The sequence below is a fragment of the Anomalospiza imberbis genome, chromosome 17 (genome assembly GCF_031753505.1).
Source record: "Anomalospiza imberbis isolate Cuckoo-Finch-1a 21T00152 chromosome 17, ASM3175350v1, whole genome shotgun sequence".
Lineage (NCBI taxonomy): Eukaryota > Metazoa > Chordata > Aves > Passeriformes > Viduidae > Anomalospiza > Anomalospiza imberbis.
In genome coordinates, this window is record NC_089697.1 from 15,306,514 (window position 1) to 15,326,912 (window position 20,399).

Consider the following 20,399-nt stretch of genomic DNA (forward strand, 5'->3'; position numbering starts at 1 on the left):
TTTTATGAAAATGAAGTACTGACAGTATTTCTCCTGCATTTATACACACTTTAAATTCATATTTCTATTCTACTGTGAATTTTTTTAAAGCTTATTATACCATACAAAAAACTTTATCCTATTTCTTATTTCTTCCTTTTTTTTAAAGAGAGCACAGGCTTCTCTGGCTGTTTTATTGCTTTTATTGTTAAGAAACTCCTGTCTTTATTGAAGAAAAATAAAACAATTAAAGTCAAGAGGGGAAAAAGCAGTTATCTTTTGTAAGGCCCAAGGAAAAACTTGCATTACTCTTCTACGACTGACAAAAAAAGATAATATAATGCTCAGTGAATGTCTCCTCCAAATGTCTGAGAAATCCTATGCAACACAATTTCCAAAGCTGGCATTTGAAGGCTGTCTTGGGCTTGTTTTGCAACCTCAACAAAACATTCTTTTAAACAAGGAAAAAAGAAGATGTAAGTTTTTTTTCCAGATCAAACCAGCTCTTGAGGACACTTCCTGAAGCTCAGCCCCAAGTGACACAAGCACTCAGCTCACTGTCCCTTCCCAAAAGCTGCTTCTGCACTTCCTCCCAGCACTGCACATTCTCATCCACTCTTCAGTGCTGATGATGGAATTCCTATAGAAATTCTGTTCCCTTCAGGATATCACAGTTAATAATACTAAAAAAAAAAAAAAGGCAGAATGACAGACTTCTTAAATGTTTCTAGAAGTCACTGCACTGCCAAGGAAAACAATGTTCAGTAAGGAAATATAATTTTCTAACACCTAAAACCACTGCCAGAAATGGAATGCATTCACGTGGAACAGACACAGGACCCCCCCTCCTGAGAAACCAAATGGCAAGCTCTGCAAATAGTTTTAAAGACATTTTTATACTGGTGTGAGTGTAGCATACATATAATTATAGTGGCTTAGAATTCCCCTTGAAAACACTTCATTTAGGCGATTACTACCAAATGCCACAAAAAAAGCAGTTTCTCACAGTGTAAGCTCACTCACTATCCAAAGGGCTTGATGGGTTCATTATTCTTGTGAAGCTTCTGGCATACACGTGACCAGGCAGCCCTGGTGTTGACACTGTTGTTTCCCAGCTATCAAGAACTGCTCAAATACCTGGATACAGGACTGTCAGGCTACCTAAAATTTGGAAACTGTTGCCAACATTCCTATGCATTTACAAAGAATGAATGAGGACATACGCAACATCAACAGGAAACAAAACAAACAAACAAAACAAAACCAGTAAAAAAGATTTGGTTAAGAAAGGCACAAGAAGTCTCTGTTACTGCTTTGGTATGACTGTCTCAGACGAGAGAGGGACCAGAAAGGTGGCATGACCTTAAGATTGGAAAAGGCCTCTAAGATCATGCAGTCCAATAATTAAAACACTAAATCGTAAAAAATCTTCCATTTAATAACCAAAGTATAGATATATCAGAAAGCAAGATGGGAGGGTGGGAGAAGCAAATATGACAGCATTTTTTATCCCTGCACCTGCACCTATATGCTTCCCAGAATGCCACCACAGAAGTTCAGAAGAACCAGGATAGTCCCTAAGGAAATCAGATCAGCAAAGGTTTTTAACTTCCTTGCAGGTCTGGGGTTGAGAACTGGAACACTGGCTGAGTGACAGGGAGTGCTGCAGTACAGTCAACTACTTTTAAGGCAAGTAACACCTCTGAGTAACCATCACAGACCTGAGATGGCTCCTTCCCCTGGAGCACAGCCACAAAGAAATCAGTCAGCAATTACTGTTACAAGAGTCTGGTCACAGATCCTCAGACCACATGCAATACATACAGACAAGCACATATTCAAACACCAGGACAACAAAAATCAACCTGGCCTTAGGTTTTTTTAAAAGCTTCTCCAACAGCAAGCATCACACTTTGCAATTCCACATCAATAACTCTTTTGCATGTTGGAAACAGAAGAAATGCTCGTGGTTTCTATTTTCTAAGATTTGAACTGCTGCTGAAGAGATCACAGAAAAAGCTGCTTTTGGAGAGCAACAGAGCTTGCACATGTGTGGAGGTGCTTCCTGAAGCTTGGCTGGCAGTAGGAAATACTTTGAGTTGTTTGGGGCATTTTAGTAGAAGCTTAGAAAAAAGTTGTGATCTCTTGAAATCACAGATAACTTGTCTCTGGCTCCTGCCTCATGTGGTCAACCCCACAACTGAGTCCGGGGGCAGGATAGCCATGAGCTCCAAGTCTATTTAAAACAGTTATAAATACAGAAATTAAGTGTCCAAAAGGTACTGAATACCTGGGCAATGGCTCTGCTCAATGTGGCCAAAAAAATATCTTAAACCTTTACTTTCTTATGTCAAGAACCACCCCCCATATGGCAGCATTCCCAGACTGGTGTACACCTGGATCTCTATAGCACACAGCCCATATTGCTGCTCCTCTCTGCGGTGGAGGCCTTGCTTTTTCTTCAGTGTGGCACCGGGAAAAAACAAAATGACGCTTAAGCAGAGATGACCTGAACTACTCCATTAGCTCTTTTCTACAAACAAAGCTACAGCCCTCTCTGTGCTTTTGTATTCACTCTGCTGGAAAAGTCCAGCCCTTCTGAAAAATGTCAGTTGAGAGCCCCAGATTACACCAACTCTTCAGTTACAATAATTCAGTTCTATGGCACAGCAGCACAAATTAGCAGTACTACCAAGCCATGTTATGGCCTGGGAGACAACCCAGGCTACAGCCCAGCACCGCAGGCTAACCCAGGCAAACCAAGGACTCACCAAGGAGACATCCTGACAGACAAGCTTCTAAGCAACAACTCCTTCCTTATGTTTCTTACAACACCAGAGCAGCAGCTACAGTGGTTGCATGATACAGGCATTGCACAGTTTAAAATGCTGAATAATATCCCGCCTCTTAAAGCAATGTCCTCACTATGAACCAGCAGCCCTACGGTCCCACAGTTCTGCTCTAAACTCCAAAGCACTCCTGGACCCGCACAGACACCGAGACCTCACAGCAGTGTGACCATGCTCACCTGTGTGGGGATGGAGCAGAGGCCACTCACTGACCAGTGACCTCACAGACTATTTAATAAACATGAATTGGCAGCAATACCTGCTGAGTGTTCCATCCACCTACCGCTCGTTAAAAGTAATAAAATAAAAAATCTCTTATTGATTTTTTTCTTTTCAATAATGAATGTTTTCAATTAACTACTTTAAAAATGTCAGGAAAGAATAGTTTTATTCTGTGGCTGAGCTAATCCACGTGAAGATTTTCACCAAACTCAGAGCCTTTCTTTAGGTCAGACAATGGATAAAGCCCAAATGCATTGTAAAATGAGAAAAAAAATCTTCCCTGGCTTTCCTGAGGGCCATATGATATGTATTTGATAACCTTTTCATCCAAACTAAAGGAAAGAAATAAGTTTCATTTGTAACAAGGGCAATTTCTTTCTGGAAAACTGTATCAGAATGAACTACATAAGCAAAACAGCAAATGCAGAGCTCTTTTACAACGATTAAAAACACTTCTTTGTCAACTGAGCAGCTGGTCCTTGCCCAAGACTCCCAGCACTGTTGTATTAGCTCTCCACCAAGGCAGAGAGAAACCATGCAGCACGTGAGCTGGCAGAACAGAAAAGCAAACTTAAACCACTCCCCAGGTCACATCTTCTACCATCTGGACACAAGCACTCCTTTTCCAATCTGAGTCATAAAACTACACACTTACACAAATCATGTTTTTCTTTCTGTCTATGCAAAGGTAGAAATAACCTTCACAACTTGAACCCATTCCCCCACCCCCAGATTTTATTGGCAAAGTAATAAATTTCAAAACTACCACAGCCAAAATAAACTGTTAAAAACACAAGCACCTAACTTCAGTTTCCACACAAAAGCAGTCCAAAAAAACTAGCAGATAACTACTACGTGTGACAACAGCACTGGAGAATCCAGGCAAATTTTCAAGAACAGATCTGAAAGACCAATTTAGAGAACAGAAATTTCACTAAAAATCTATGTCCTCTGTATTTAGAAAACTTTAATGTACACAGATGTCAAATAATTCTAGAACACACTATAAGGGTATCAGTAGCAAAATCTGTGAATTTCCAGTTACATTTTTTAAGTATTTATGATGCTTATAAATAAATTAGAATAAAGTCCATACATAGGATAAAAAGTATTACTGGATCCTTATCAATTTACATAAATGCACTAAACCCCTCCCTTAATCACTGTTTAAGCATTTATTTAAGGAATTCCAGACATTAACCCAGGGTCAGACTGTTTATCTGCCTCAGCACAGGGAAACCATCCAAGTCACAGTCACAAAATCGACTGAATTAGTACCTAGGTGTAATTCATACACCAAGCCGTGCTAACCTGACTACAGCATCAAATGGGACCATTTGAAATAGGAAGATCATGTACAGACGGTCTCAGTCTAGATTGCAGTTCAGCCGGTAAGGTCGCAGTTTCAATCAGCAGCAGCAAGCACAGATATGCACTTACCTGACTGAACGGATTCTAATTAAACCCCCGCATGTGTATACTGCCAGTACAACACTATAAATCAGCATTAATTTGTGATTTGTTGGGCTCATTTTCAGTCCAAGCTGTCTGCAGACTGGGCTCACTGCTGGGCAGCAGGAGTGCCAGAGGGGCACCGGACATGCAGAGCCTCTCCCTGGGCAGCGATCACAGCAGGTGGAACTGCCGCACAGTCAACATCCAGACAACTTCAGAAAACCCTGAGTGGGAAAGCCCCTGCCTGGACGAACACGCAGCTGAAAGCAGACCACAGAGGGTGGGCATAAGTGGTCCATTTTCCCAGGGAGAGAGACTGCAAGGAGCCTTTTGCAGCATTCTACTATACACTGTATTCATAAAGTCTGGAAAAAGGGGCAAGGAGCAGAGTGAAAGTCTCCTGAGGATACAAGCTATTCTGAGAGCAAAGAGAAAGGCTGGCTGAAGATCTGCAGAAAAACCCTCTGAAGTAATAATGGAGAAATAAAACAACAGATGAAATTCAGCACAAATAAAGTTCCAGTCTGAAGAGAAATGGTCCTCATTTCACATATAGAGTGGTGTGCTCCAAACTGATCATTAACATTCAGAAAATCTAGCTGGAGTCACAACAGATTGATTAAAGCATCAGTTCAAAGTCATTCAACACATGAAAAAATAATGTTAGAAAATTATTAGCATTAAAACTACCATATAAAAATATAGAATGGCTACATCTTAAATCCTGGATGCAGTGCCTGCTCCTTCCTTTCAAGAGAACATAATGGAAAGGAAAATATTTTTAAAAGGAAACAAGGTTTTAAAATACAAGTGAGGAAAAATCAATAAGGCTAGGATTCTTCTGCCTGGAAACAGAGATTGCTGCAGTGACATACAACAGAAACCTGTAAAAGCATCAGCTGAATGGAGAAGGTAAATGGAGATCAGTTCTTCACTGTGTCCAAACAATACAACAGCTAAGAGATAGGAAATGAAGCCAGCAGCTGTCAAGTTCAAAACAAAACAGAGGTAGTCAGCACCTACAAGGTGATTCCGTGCTCTGGAAAATCTCCCCGGGATGTGGCAGTGCCTTACATTTAAGTGGATGGGAGACATGAGCTAGTTCATAGAAGAAAAATGCATTAATCGTCAACAATATAAAAGCAAACAACATCTACCTCTTGATATCCTACAAATGACGAGGGACAGGAGGGCCATCAGGCAAAGGTCTGTATTACTCATCCTGACCTTATAATCTTCTCCTTTTGGTCACTGTTAGAAAAGAATAGTGTTCTTACATGACAAAAATCAATTACATCTCTGGTACTCCTCAGACCTTTTTTGAACTCACTCAGCTTACTTACCTGGAAAAAGCTGATCTTCTGGGAAGATGAGGACACAGAGGGGTTGGATTAGTACTCTGATTATTCAACAAGCTGAACAGGATCACGAAAACCTCCAGTAAATGCTGAAGGTGGTACAAGACAGAGCAAGAATATGACCACCCCTTTTGCATGGCAGCCAGTCTTTTGATCAGTTTAAGATGTAACACACAGCTTCATCACCAAAACAGAGATGAAAAGGAAGCAGCAGATTGCCTATCTTCTCTGTTCAAACACACTGGTAAAAGCCACAATTCCAGTTCTTGTGGAGGGAAAAAAATAGTGCAGCATCACATCTTCAGTCCATCTGCTAACTACAAAGAGAGTCTGGTTTATACATGACCAAATAGTAAAGGTTACTTTGAAATTAAACGTTACATTTATAATCTCTCCTAGTTTTATGTTATGTAAAATAAGGAAAACTCCTTTGGGGAACTAGGTCCATTGTAAATACAGAAATGCATCAAAGTCTGGAAAGGACAATAGCCAGATGAAAACAGAGCTATTCCTTCCATGCTTCCCACAGCACTCATTGGATTACAGTAATAAATGGTGCTATACCAGTCACAGAATACAGTGGGGTATGACCAGGTAGAAAATAGTGAGTGATCAATATGACCATTAAAAATCCAGCAAATTCAATTTAAAATTCAGAATTTACAAGAGCAGAACTGAAAACTGAGTTTATTTAAGTCTCTCATCGATTTTGCTTTGCACAGTAGTAGGCACAGTCACCCAACCCTTTCCACAGCAGGACCAAATCACAACTGCTCTGCTTAATAACTGACCGGACTGGCCAGAACACTGAGAATTCCCAGGGAAAAGCAATACAGGATTTTATTATTCCGCTCCAATTACATTCACATAAACATGAAACCACGGAGGAGTACTGAGACACCTATCAGGAACACTGTCTTCAACATTACACAGGGAAAGTACCAAACCACTCCTCTGCTCCTGGAACCATCACAGCTTAACCCAGGCCATAATATTCACAGACTTAAATAGCCTGAGCCAGCCCTGCACAGTGCCCAACATGGGCTTAAGCAGCACAGACATATTTACTTTTACCCAAGACACAGCTGGCACGATGAGCACAAGATAAGCTCTGCTCAGGGAGGGTTATGGTGTTAGCATTGCCTATAAAAACAGAATTGAGGGTTTGGCTTTGCCATTTTCCAGGAAGAAACTAAGATACTGTTTGTGAGAATGAAAATGAAGTAATTAAAAAATAAAACCCCTAGTCTCTTCTTACACATAAAAAAAACCAATTCCCCCAAAAATTTAAAGCTGAATTACTTTCTTTTTTGTTTCTATTTTCATCCTTAAACTATACTATGATTATAATTTTTTGTGCTTCTTACTGAAATACCTATATTACTACTTTGCTGTAATGCTTACCTTGAGCATACAACAGAGGAATGTTTAAAATAGACGTCTCAGAAGTATCTCTAAAAAGATTTTCTAGTATATATTTAAGGAATCATAATAAATGTACGTAATAAAACCTCTGAAATCTAAAGGTATCGCTACACTGACACATTCCAATGGAAAACACTGAGGACTGTGTATAACCAATGTGAACTAAGAGCTGCAAATGGGAGCACTGGAGGGTTTCTGAAGGTGAGCTTAGAAAGACCAAAATCAAACACATTTATTCATTTCAATTAATTTTTAACCTCAGATGCAGATTAAGTAGCTAGGAATATAGTTGCAGGTTTCAATAATGCTGCTTCCAGCAGTTGTATAATTTTAATTGTATAATATTGTTTAATTTTCATTTTGTAACATTTCCAGCTTCTACCTTTCCAAACATCTTGATACAAGGCAAATATAAGGCACATGAAGCTGCTACTCTAAGACACGGTGCTTTGCGTGCCACACAAGGTTCAAAATCCCAAACAAATAATTGAAATTGGAACAGTCATTGCCCATCTCGAGCCCCCTCAACAATCCCCAGTCCAGTGGCCAATAATCCAGATGAATCCTACTGATCACTTTGCTTCTTCAGGACTCTACCCCAGTTCACTAAGCGAGACATCTGGTAAGCTCTGTTTGCCTAGCCCAAAGAAATTATTGTGCTAGAAAACCTTCATGTTAATTTTAAATTGAGCTCCCTCACTCTACATCACCTTTCTGCTTTTTCCCACTGACTGATGCACTGCTGCACCTGGCTTGCCAGGCTCCATCATTTGGAAGACAAATGTTATTTCTACAGACAAGGCAGAAGCTAAAGCAATGAGTGTCCAAGTCCGCTGAACATGGGAGACTCACAAGCATGCCTGACACGCAGCAGAAGCAGATTGTTCAAAGAATGGCCTGGGTTGGGAGGGACCTTATACCCAATACCAAGCACCCTGCCATGGGCAGGGACATCTTCCACTAGACCAGTCTGCTCCAAGCCCGGTCCAACCCGGCCTTGCATACTTGTGTTCCATTCTTCTCCACTTGTCACCTCCATCTTCTCATCGCCTCAGTATTCAAATACAAAAACTCTTTTGGATTTCCCAGACACAACCCCCCTGATCCTTACCAGACAATTCCTGTTCTCTGGAGCAAACGCGCGGTGTGACCAAGTCACAACCTCACAGGAATTCATGCCGTGACTGTACTTTATCATGACACGATCGCATAGCCACCGAAGAACAGCGCAGACGCCAGGCTCTCTACGGGCAGTGCAACGCCCCGAGGCAGCGCCCCGAGCCGCCAGCCCCCGGGCAGCCGGGACAGAGCGCCAGCCTCACTTGTTTTGTAATACCCCATCTTCTGTAGTGCCGTTCATAATGATGCTCTTTAACACAGCAGAAACCGCTCGTTTTGACACAGTGTTTGTAATTATTCCTTGTGACTTACACTAAATACAAAATATTCATTAAACAGAAAAAAAGAGACACGATGTTTCAAGCCAACGAAAATCTTCAGAAGCTATTCCCTTCCCATTCATATCCCTACAAGGCTGGGCCGAATTAAAGATAAAAACCTAGTTCGCGTTGCCCGAACTAAATAACACAAACGAGAATTCTGAGATCTGAATACCAAAACGAAAAGCTATAAATGAGAGGAAGCAGAAGGCCCGACGCACTCCCGTCCGTTATTTACATGCAAAAACCTCGGGCACTTCCGAGGCGTTTCCCCCACTCCCAGCGCAGCCCGGTGTGACGAGGATCATTTCCCACTCCTGCGGAGGGAGAGCGTCTCTCGGTCTCGGCCGGCGCCTCACAGCGGAGCCGGGCTGCGCTGAGCCCCCCTCAGCGGCGCGTCTCGGCAGGGGACGGCGGCGGCACCGAAACCCCTCGCGGCGAAATCACCCCCGCCGGGGCCGGGGCGCGGCGGGACACACAGCGCCCGCGGGCGCAGCTGCCGTCGATTCTGGCCCGCCCGCCGTTGCCGCGTGGCACCTGCTGCCCAGGGGCAGCCGCGCGTCCCGGTCCCGCGGAGTCCCGCGGGCGCGGGGGGATCCCAGCGGGGCCGGCCCGGGACTCACCTGGACCGCGGTACCTCCGCACTCCGCCCGCCGCGGCACGCAGCGCTCTACGCCTGCGCGGAAGCCGCCTCTGCGCGGGGTCGGGACTACAAGCAACATGGCGCCGCCCCCCACCGCCCTCGGGCGGCGCCTCTCGCCGCCTCCCCTTCCCGCCGGCAGATGGCGCCGCCCGGCTGTGGGCGCCCGCCGGGCCCCGCCCGGCCGTGAGGGCGCCGCGGGCGGAGCCGTGCCGCAGGGCTCGGGACGGCGCGGCGTTGGCGTGCCTCGGTAGGGTGACCTCCTCTGAGCACGGCTGTCCCTCCGTCCCCGCTCGAGGGCCGCAGCCGTACCCGTCCCACGGCAAGCTCGCTGCCTCCGCGGAGGCCGCGTGCTATCCTGCACTTCTCCTCCTGCCTTTCCCCCTTTCTGGGAACGTCTCTAAGCGGAGGCACTCGCTTCCTGGAGTAGTGTGGCATCCTCAGGGCCTCTCGCCTTACCCTCGGTAAGGCCTTACCCTAAACATTTAGGATCGAGCTATTTCCCAAGCCTAACTTGTGCCCTGGTTTCTGGTGCCACCCTGTGGTCTTTGCCCTTGAATACGTCTTTGGAGCAAACAGCAGTTCAGGCCGACCACACCAGCTGTATGGACTGTGTCTTCCTAGGAGGATCGGGATTTTCTTTGAGATCCCTCTTCAGAAGCGTGCAGTAAGTGATCACTGGGTACAAGCTAGCCCTTGAGCGTGCTGAGATGGCCCCGTGGTGGACCTGAGCGCACCCACAGAAGCCTGAATGACCCTGGCCAGCCGCACCTGGGAGCCCCACCCTGCCCTTGGGCAGTCCCATTCCCACTGAGCCCAATGCCCTCCTCCCTGCCTCACTTGCGGGAAGGTGCCTGTCTCCAGCTGTGCCTTCTGAGCTTGGCTCTGAATGGGCCTTGGCTTTTAAGTATAGCTTGTCCCTTGGGCAGACCCCTAGAATGCGTATTACACCCCACCAACCTTATGCTAATTGGACAATTTTTTAATTACATAATTTTAACTTTTGTTTCATATAGGTACTTTTTCATATAAAAGCCATTAAATAGTACCATGCCAGGTAACGTCTGCCCCTTCTTGCACAATACCAAGCATAATTCCAGCTCTTTGTAACACCTTTGAGCTTGCCTGGGCTACCAAGAGCTACAGAGAAAGAGGGGGTAAGTGTGGACTTGTGCAGGCACTATAAGCAGAAACATCGATACTGCTGTTTACATTTTTAGGGATTATATAAACTAGATGAGTTAGTTTGAACAGACGTAGAAATAGGGGAATTCCCTGCCACATGACTGTAAATCATTGCGCTGGCTCCCCCACCCAGGAAGCTGCTTTTAGGCTCTCTGGTGTGGCTGGTCCCCACAGACCTTGATGTTGTCCACATGGATTAGGTGCTGGATTGTACCCAGAGAAGGGCAACACAGCTGGAAAAGCGTTTGCAGCACAAGATCCTGAGGAGTGGCTGAGAGAGCTGGAGGGGGTCATTCTGGAGAAAAGGAGGCTCAGGTGAGACTGTGCAACTCCCTGACAGGAGGGTGGAGCCAGGCTCTTCTCTCTGGCTCTTCCCTCTGGATAAGGGAAAATGGCCTCAAGTTTCAACCAAGGGAGGACAAGATAGGATATCAGGGAAAGTTTATTCACTAAAATGATAGCCAGGCATTGGAACAGGCTGCCTAGGGCAGTGCTGGAATTACCACTCCTGCAAGAGTTCAAAAAATGTGTGGATGTGGCACCTGGGTGTTAAGGAAACTTCCCAGTCTGACCATTCCCAAGACTCTGGCAGTCACTCTTCCACCACCGGTGACTTTAACTGCTGGGACTGAAGCCCCTTTGCAGCAGCAGCTCCAGTGAGCTGAGGAGTGCCCTGCTTGACTCCCTGCACTCCCCACTCTCACAGGCAGACCAGCTTTCCTCACCAGTTCGACCCCAGGTTTCCCATGGGAGTCTCAGATGTCTTGTTCCATAAAGCCCTTTATTCCTGGCACAGTAACACAGCAAGAGCTTGAGCTGATGCCTCCAAGGAGCAGCCCAGCAAAGGACTCCTGGGCTTTTATCCCCTCACAGTCCAAGCTTGTGCAAGTCTTGGCTCTTCCTCCCTTGTCCTCAGCTCTTGCAGTGTCTGAGCACCTGGCTGGGCCATAAGTCCAGTGCCCTTTGTTATGCACAGGGTCAGCTATTTGAGCTCAATCTGCAGCTGTCACTGCAGCTGCACCACCAGCTCCTGCACTGAATGGAGTCCTTGACAGGGGGATGTGGTTCAGTGGTGGCCCAGGCAGTGCTGAGTTAACAACTGGACTTGATGGTGTCAGAGGGCTTTTCAAACCTTAGTGATTGTGTGATAATTCCATTATTATGTCATCTGTGTCTGTGCTGCAGAATAATAGTCCAGGACCCTACAAAAGGCAGCAGCATTTGCCCTAAATAACACCACCTCCTCCTCATGTGTTTTTGACTGACCTGTGTCTTTTTTTCTGCAGTTCTCCCAGAAAGTGTTAGTTTCTATTTTTCTCCAGGAAGACACTGAAGAAAAGTGGTGCTCTTGGCAATGTCGTGCAGAATTATACACTGAGATGTTGAACATCAAATGTAGCAATAACCACCATGTGGGTATAGGTGAGGGCTGGGAGGCAGATGGCTCTCTGGCTCTACAGGCAGTCAGGGCTGGGGTTCCTCGGTGCTTTTGGAGTTGTTCAGTCGAGCCAAGTGCCCTCAGTGTGGCTCTGGGCCAAGGCTCCAAGAGGATGGAGCTGCTGAGGCCCTGGATGGGCCAGCTGACTTCACAGTGATACCCAAATTGCCTGGATAGAAACTTTGTAACACAGTTTTGAGTATTAGAAGCAGGCATTCTTTATTGCCGCATGCTGGTCACTAGGGGGGATCCTTCCTCCATTCCAAAGGGATGAGTGTTGGGTGAACAGGGATTTTATCATGCACACTGATTACATACAGCTATCCCCACTTCCTTGGCTTTATTTTACATAGTTGCATCCCCTATCAAAAGTCCTTATGTGGTTCTTTGATGTCCATCTTCAACTTCTGGTGTCCATTTTTGATGGCTGTTCCTCGACCCCTGCTTTTGAGTTAGCGCAATATCATTGTTTTGCGTAACTTCAGTTTTGTCAGCCTTGCAGAGCTGAGCTGGCATCCTGCTTGCAATTTGTTGCCTGCTTGACTTCTGTTTGCCTGATTCTCCAAAGCTGTGCTGTTGTGTTCCACTGTCCTTAATAAGAGTAAATGCTGTTCTGTTCTACTGCCCTTATCAACATCAGGAGAACACGGGTTTCTGTTCGTTTCTGAACAAGCAAGGTAAAAGTTCTAGTGTCAGCCTAAATCATTCACAAAGCTTTGGCTGAATATTCTTTCATTTCAAGAAAGAAATGAGTTTACATGAGTTGATCTAGGAGATCAGTAGCGGTTTACATGAGTTGATCTAGGAGATCAATAGCAATGAGGCAACTACTCCCTACATTCAGGTCTGTAGTTCAAAATACTAAGTCAGTATTGAAACAATATTGTATTTTAATTCAATTAATTATTTTTCAAGATTTATAGAAAAATTAATTGTTCACCACAAAGTGATAAAACTGTCTTAAGCCAACATAACTGTCACCCATCACTTGCACAATGTGCACATTTAGTGCAGCTAAATGGAGTGTTTGCATTCAGAGGAAAGTTGGATTTGGAAAATAACAGCTAGAATTCAGTCTGTCTCTGCTAGCCTCTCTTCTAACTAATCCAAGTCAGATTTTCCAAAACACTATTGGTTTTTGTTGCAATCATATATGTTGGAACATCTCTGCATATTTGCCTTCAGTCCTCTCTGGGGAGAGAGTATCTGCCAGAGATACAGCTTTGACAAAACAGAGTCCCCATCAAAGCATCTAACAGGGCTAGAAGGCTGCTGGGATTGGTCTGATTCTGCAAGGAGTTTAAAATATAACCTTTTCTTCTCTGACAGTTCTTGTGACAGCACAGAAAGAAGCATGCAGCATATATGCTGCTTCAGTGCCCAGTGAAGGGAGCCTACTCCATTGATTTTCCCAAAGGAGACTCATTTGATTGTTGAGGGCTTTCCCAGCTGATGGATGCCTTGTTTCCACCGAGCACCAGGAAGGGCCAGTAGGGATCAAGTGACAGGTAGTGAAGAACCTGGGGCTGATCCTGAGAAGACGCCTCTGCCTTCTGTTGCAGTGGTCATGGGAACAATGGGGTACAGGCATAACTATGCCATCCCTGCATTCCCAGGCCTCACCAGGTTTGTCCAGACCTACTGGGCCAGTGAGGTTGATTTTTCATGCCTTTCCAGTTTCATGCAGAGAGCAAAGCTTCCCTGGCAGCCCTGGCTGGAGCTCCTGCAGCTCTGCTTTGCCAGGATGGATCTCTCCTGCTGGCTTCATCTGTCCAGCATCTCTCCAGGCTACACAGGTGATAACTCCTCACCTTCAGTCACAGCCAGGATATGGACCAGCGTGCTACACCATCCAGAAAGCTCCCTAAATGCTGTGCCTTGGCTCACACCAGCTGCTCAAAGAACTACTGCGAAAGGCTGCTCCTCCCCATAAGACAGAGACTGTAATGCTGAGAGCAGGGGGCAAAGCTGCTCTCCACAAACCTCATCGCTTTGTATCACAGCCTGTGGTTCACTTGTGTCTTTCTGGGGCTTTCATGGAAGCAGAAGAGTTGAAAGGAGCACTCTTCTTGTTTCATTGGCATGTTGAAAACACCTTCCACACCATCACTGCACATCTGTCGTGCTGACCATTTACTGAGGACACTCGTGGGGCAGTGCAGCTCATGGTGTAAATAGGACCAGGCTGAGGCTGGCTGCTCAGTGTTCTCAAGGCAGAGAACTCTGTGTAGGCTGGCTGGTTTGTTGAGGGACACAGACTATCTTTGAAGGAACCATACACCCGTCCAGCAGCAAAACACAAAAGGTACTTCTGCTTCTTTTCAGCAAAACTCCATTTCTGCCTAAGCTAGACCCTGCTCCAGACACAGCAGCTGGGAACACTGGCTCTGTGTATGAAGATAGGAGTAGCTCCCTGTCATTCAGATAGACATCAGATTCCTTTTTCCATTACAAATCCATGCCTTTCCATCAGTAAGCGTTTACTTGTTTAGTGGTTGCTTTCTCTGTGTTCACTTCCTTGTAAGTATTAATGGAAACTAAAGCAGTGAAAGCTCAGCATGCCTGAAAGTACATCTCCATGTTAGAGATGTGCACTGGAAGTGATGGAAAATGTGGGAAGGTGACTGATGGAATTCATTTTTTCACATCTCTTTTTCTGAAAAATCTCTAAGTGGGACAATGCCACCAGGGTTACAATAAAAGCAGCCAAAATATCCAGATTAAAACTATACATATAAATGTATATGTATGTAAATGAATGGTTAAGATTATACATATGTTATCTATGATATGTTAATGATATATGACATATGTTATATGTAAAACATATATCAAACTGATGTAAACGGATATAGAAGTAACTCAGTGCATAGTTCTGGAAACTGAGTAGTTTGGGCTGGAGCTTTGGATTGGAAATATGCTCAATGTTTGTAAAATAATTAGTGAATTAAAATATGAATGATAGAAGACATCCTCTCCTATGCATGGTGCAGTGTAATAAAAAGCTGATTAAATGCTTACTAAAAAGATATCTACTTTAGATACAATTTTCTGAAGCTCAGTCACACCTGAACACTTGCTTCTCTACAGCAGACCTGTGCAACAAAATTTGTCCCGGGTCCAGCTAGGCAGGAAACATCCTGTTTCTCACAGGGCTCAGAGCAGGCTCTGAAGCAGGCAGTTGTGAGCAGTGGTGTCTTTTTGGGCAGGAAGGTTGGGATGAAACTCCCAACCCTCTGCCCAGCTGGGTGCCAAATGTGGGCAGGGGGAGAGCCACACCCAGGACAAGCAGCTGGATAAGGGTGTGATGAAAAATTTCTCTGAGGCACAAAGTCAAGAAAAACTCCATCTCTGTCTGCTAATTATCCAACAGCACTGAGGTTCATGCCTAGAAAAAATCTGAAAGGTTTTCAAGAAGACAAATGAAGCCTTTGCAGTGCTGTTTACTCCAAAACAGCTTCAGGCTATTCATTGGCTGAGATTTTTCTTTAAGTGGAATAAGTCAGCCAGAAAATCTGTTTCAAACTGAAGTAAGTAGAAGAAATCTTGAGACAAATTACTCATATGAAGAAATTGCTTGCACTAGATCTTACTTCTGTGTTGTAGACTAAACAACCATTATTCATCTACCTGCTTATGCAATCACAGGATAAAATGCCCTTGATAGGAGGAGACCTGGACATGGCAAATACCATTCCACTTTTCAAAAGGGATTTGAGGAATCATTGATTTTACCATCTCTATCAGGCAAACATATGATGTTGCTACAGCTCTCTCCACAGAGAGCAGCAGGCACAACTTTCCCGGGCATTGTCCTGGGGAAGGCTGTGAGGAGATCAGAAAAAAGAATGAGAAACAATTCTTATCTTCACTTGCTGCACCTGTTGTTGTGCACATGTGGACTGTGTCATGGAGATTTGTTTACCAAAGGGTTATTTCTTAATTGGACACTGGTGATGGTGTTTGGATTTCAATTGACCAATCTGGTCTGTCTGTATTGGACTGTCTGTAAGAGCAATGAGTTTCTTAATTAGTATAGCATAGCATAATAAAGTGATTGATCAGCCTTCTGGAATCAAGGAGTCAATGCTAATTATTACCACCACCCTGGCTTGTAAGATAAGCATATATTCTATTTGCCATCTGTTGGAGGTGGGGCAGGTATCTTCTGTTAAGTTGGGCAGTTTTCTTATCTCTTCCAAGAACAATGTCTGCCTCCGGGGAGATATCTTCTGTTAATGGGCCATTGAATGACTCACTGCGTGACTGATGGGGTTACATCATCCCATTGCGAGATGCTCCACCCAGAGGGAGGAGCCAGCCATCCCTACCTGCATAAAATCAGCATTTCTTGGGACATCAGAACAGCCTCTTCGCTGGATTCCCAGAGGAGCAACTTCTCTGCTGGATTCTTAGAGGAAGACCAGTCCCATCCATTCTATCACCAGACCTTCAGAGAAAACTACACCATTCTACAGGACCACCACTTCAGCAGCATTTCATCTGCCACTCCAGGAGGAGCAGCCACCACTTAACTGGACTATCACCAACACCCTGACTCCTCAGGGTGTCAGGTTTCTGACCCTATCAGTAGTTTTGTTTGTACTAATTACATTTTTTTTAATTTAGGTTTTTTTTCCTAGTAAAGAACTGTTATTCCCATTCCCATATCTTTGCCTGAGAGCCTTTTTATTTTAAAATTGTGGTAATTTGGAGGGAGGGGGTTTACCTTTTCCATTTCATGGGAGACTCTTGCCTTCCTTCACAGACTCCTGTCTTTTCAAACCAAGACAACCACCACACGGAAGTCCTGCTACGATGATATGGAAGCTATTCTAGAGAATGTGATTGATAGAAAGATGGAAAATAAAATCTGGTAGAAATAGTGATGAGTCACAATGATTTTATGGAGGGGGAAGTGGTTCAGTGTTGAAGTGGAGAGAATGCTGATCCCCAGTAAGTGAGGGTTCCAGTGGGTGCCAGGAGACAGCTGAGTGCATGGCACAGAGACCAGTCCCCTTTACCAGGCCAGGCTGCTGCTCCCTGGCAGCTGTTCCCACTGCCCACTCAACAAAAGCACCCAGGGTGGTGGCACTCTGGAGTGCCCAATGTACTGCTCAGGAGAATTGTGAGTGGGTGGAGGTGGGGGCATGGAGTGATGCCCCCTTATCTGCAGCTGTCAGTACTGAGTCACTGGCCAGTGTTATAGATGAGTAATATGATGATTGGCTCTCAGTTAGAGGATGAATACTGTGTGTCTGTTAAGAGAAGTTTTACTGATGTATGCTTATGTTATTGTGATCTGTTGTTTGGAAATCCTCTGTTCTCCCCACAGTCCCCTTTTCCCCACTCAGTATAGTTGCCACTGATCACTGTTCAGCCTAGGTCATCAGGGTGTAGAGGGAGGGCCGGTACATGTGCCCCTTGCTTGGGGCATTTGTGAACAGGGGAGGCTTGCTAGTGTTGCTAGGGAGGTGCAGCATGACACCACCTGACCTCCAATCAAGTTGCAAGAAATTAGTTTCCACCAATGGACAGTGAAGAATAGTTAATTGACAAACTTTGGGAGGGGCCAGGGTTGCCTGGGACAACCCCCAGGAGTACAAAAAGCAGAGCAGCCATTTTATGGGTGAGCACATGGCAGAGGGTCACGCACTCCCAGTGAGCTGCCCCTTTTCCTTATTCAGTCCTTTGTTGTATTTGTTAAGGTTTAATAAACCTTTTAAAATTTAAAGTGAGCAGTTGTTTCTCACACCAGGGAGAAACCAGTGGCTCCTGACCAAAGCATCTCAAATGAGATTTGAAAATGAACCTTGAATTTTGAAAGGAAGTTTCCAGAGAAAGTTGGAAACTTCCTTTTACTTCCCCATTCTCCATTTGGTTTATGTAATGTTTTGTCCCAGATGCTGCTGCCAGCAGTGTAAACCACAACAGGACTTGTTAGAGAGTGTAACTAGTAGAGCAGTGTTAACAATATGATTAGTGAATGGGTGACAGTCTCTACGTTGCAAAAAGGCCTTACAACAAAACAAGTATTTTCCTTTGGTTCTTTGAACGCCAGTGGTCTTCCCTCTGATGTTGTTCTTTTTTTTGAAAGCTGTGGTTCCAATCCTAGATTAAGACAGTTGGCTGAGCACTGCTGTCTTCTACTTTGTCAGTCAGGCTTGTGTTTGTGTCTTGGTTTGGAGACAAATTCTAGGAGAAAAACGCTCTAAAATTAGTGTTTTTCTCTAAAGAGAGAGGGCTTTAATAATTCACTTTTCTTCTGCCAATGAGAGAAATGGATACCAGGGGATGAAAGTGAAAAAAAAAAAAAAAAAAAGTAAAACTCTCTATTAACAAAGCAAGGGACCCAAAAAGCACAGAAAAAAAAGGAAATTGAACCTTACACCCCACCCTCACCTCGCCGCCTGGCTGAGAGGCAAAGATGGCAGCTGCCTGTCTTTGTGAAGGCAGGAGAACAGAGCTCACAGGAGCTGACAACCTGTTGGGTTTCTGGGATGAGTGTTCTCCTCACAGCAGATGAAGTTGGTGGAGTTTAATGTCCCTTCTTTTGCTGACTAGGTCTTTGCAGGGTTCGGACCAGCCAGAGCTGCTCCGCAGGCTCCCCGGGCTGGAGGAAAAAAACAAAAACCCCACCCCAAACCAAACCAAAACCAAATCAAAAACAAAAAAATCCAAACAAAACAACAACAACAACAACAACAACAACAAAAACCCACAACAAAAACTAAAACTGAAAAACAAAACAAAAACAAGAAAAAAAGCTGCCAAAAAGATTTACCAGGGAAAAGCCTCCAGGCAAGGCGAAGGAAAATAAAGCAAACAAAAAACCCCAGAAGCTTCTTGCCTAAATTGGTGAAATTAATCCAGGAAATGAAAAAAAAAAAAAAAAAAAAAAAGGAACGAAGTAACAATCATTGTAGCCTGTAGAGCAATTTCTGAGAGAAAGGGGTCACGATGTGGATGTTTGTGATTTATGTGTTTAGAGTGAAGGCTGAGCTACCCCAGCCTAGGCCTCAGATGTGGGCCTGGGTGAGGCCTTGAAGCCTGTGGCGCAGTTAAGAATAAGTTTGTGGCACAGTCAGAAATTATGTTAAGGTATAACACAATGTTCTGAGCTATCTAGGTGTGAATTAGTATAGGTCTGTAGTGTGAAACTTTAGCCACCTTAAGACAGGAACAAACAATGTTTTCTTGCCAATGAGAGTGTGCTCACGATTCTAAACTATCTGGAAGTGTATAAAAACTACTGTCTGTTAACAATAAACGGAGAACGTCGGATTAACCACATTGGTTTGGATCTGCATTTGTTCCTGTCCAGCCACCCTTTTATTTTTAGTCCCTGTTTCAGTAGCCCCCAGCCACGCCGGAGAGAGATTGAACAGGGCCTGCGCAGGAGCCCAAGGCTCCCCACCCAACCCCTCAGCTCCATCAGAAAGCTACAGCAGCCATTTTCTGGGCATAAAGCAGGCCTTAGGAAATAAAGCACCATCATAAAATCACCCCAAGACAGTTTCCCAGTACACCATCAAATCCTCTTGGGTCACGGGATGAGAAAAAATCTGGCACAGGCTACTACTACAAAGTGGTGACTTATAAACAGTTTTAAGCTCTAGTGGGCACAGCTATGGCCAAAGGGAACTGCACCCAATACGAACCCCAGTTTTCTAATTCCCCGGTCTCTTTTCTCCCAACACATGTGGTCTTTTCCTGAAATTCCCCATGAGTATCCCTGTGATACTCCAACCTTGCCTGTAAAACCCCTAGACTAGGCTTGGATGGAAAAATAGTTTATAGATTTGTCCAAGACTTGTGAGCAAAGAATGAATGGGTGACTGTACCACAGCCAGTAGTTCCCGATCCTTCAACAATGATAACCACATTGCTTTGGTCAGTGCCAAGCGGTTTACAGCAATTGAGTTGTGTGAAGCCTTTGTCCTATTTCGGTGCATCTAGAATCTCAGTATATTTTTGCCTTCACCTGGGAAAGGAAAAAATTCACATGGACTAGATTCCAACATACCTGGTGGTTGTGTTATAAAATGTGTGGTACACATAAAAGAACTGTAGAGCCATCAGTTCAGAGGTTCACCTGTGCCTAATATACCCTTGTGCCTCATTATCATCCTACACCAAAGGCTCTTGGTATGCACAGAACCAAGTCCCCCTTTCCAGATCAGTGCAGCCTGAGGTTATGGCCCTGTGAGCCCTCAGGCTCCCCTCCAAGTTCTGTGCCTCACAGCTCAGTTGTGTGCAAACCCTACCATAAATTTATCTTGTGGTCCAGCAGCCATGAAGGACCTTTGGAGTGGCCAGAGGCCAGAATTTCACATGGGCTAATACTTAGCACTCAGCAAACAAAAGCTGTGGTGAAACCTGGGTAAGGCTCCACACAGGTTCTGTGTG

At 44.6% G+C, this 20,399-nt stretch overlaps 1 protein-coding gene across 1 annotated transcript in view; it reads right to left on the reverse strand.

Moving 5' to 3' along the window:
* Positions 1 to 9,489, reverse strand: part of NDRG3 (NDRG family member 3) — a 62,946-nt gene extending 53,457 nt beyond the window's left edge. Inside the window, exon 1 of the mRNA XM_068208161.1 lies at positions 9,351 to 9,489. The gene's annotated coding sequence lies outside the window, so the exon portion shown is untranslated. The remainder of the gene's footprint in view (positions 1 to 9,350) is intronic.
* Between the last annotated feature and the right edge of the window lie 10,910 nt (positions 9,490 to 20,399).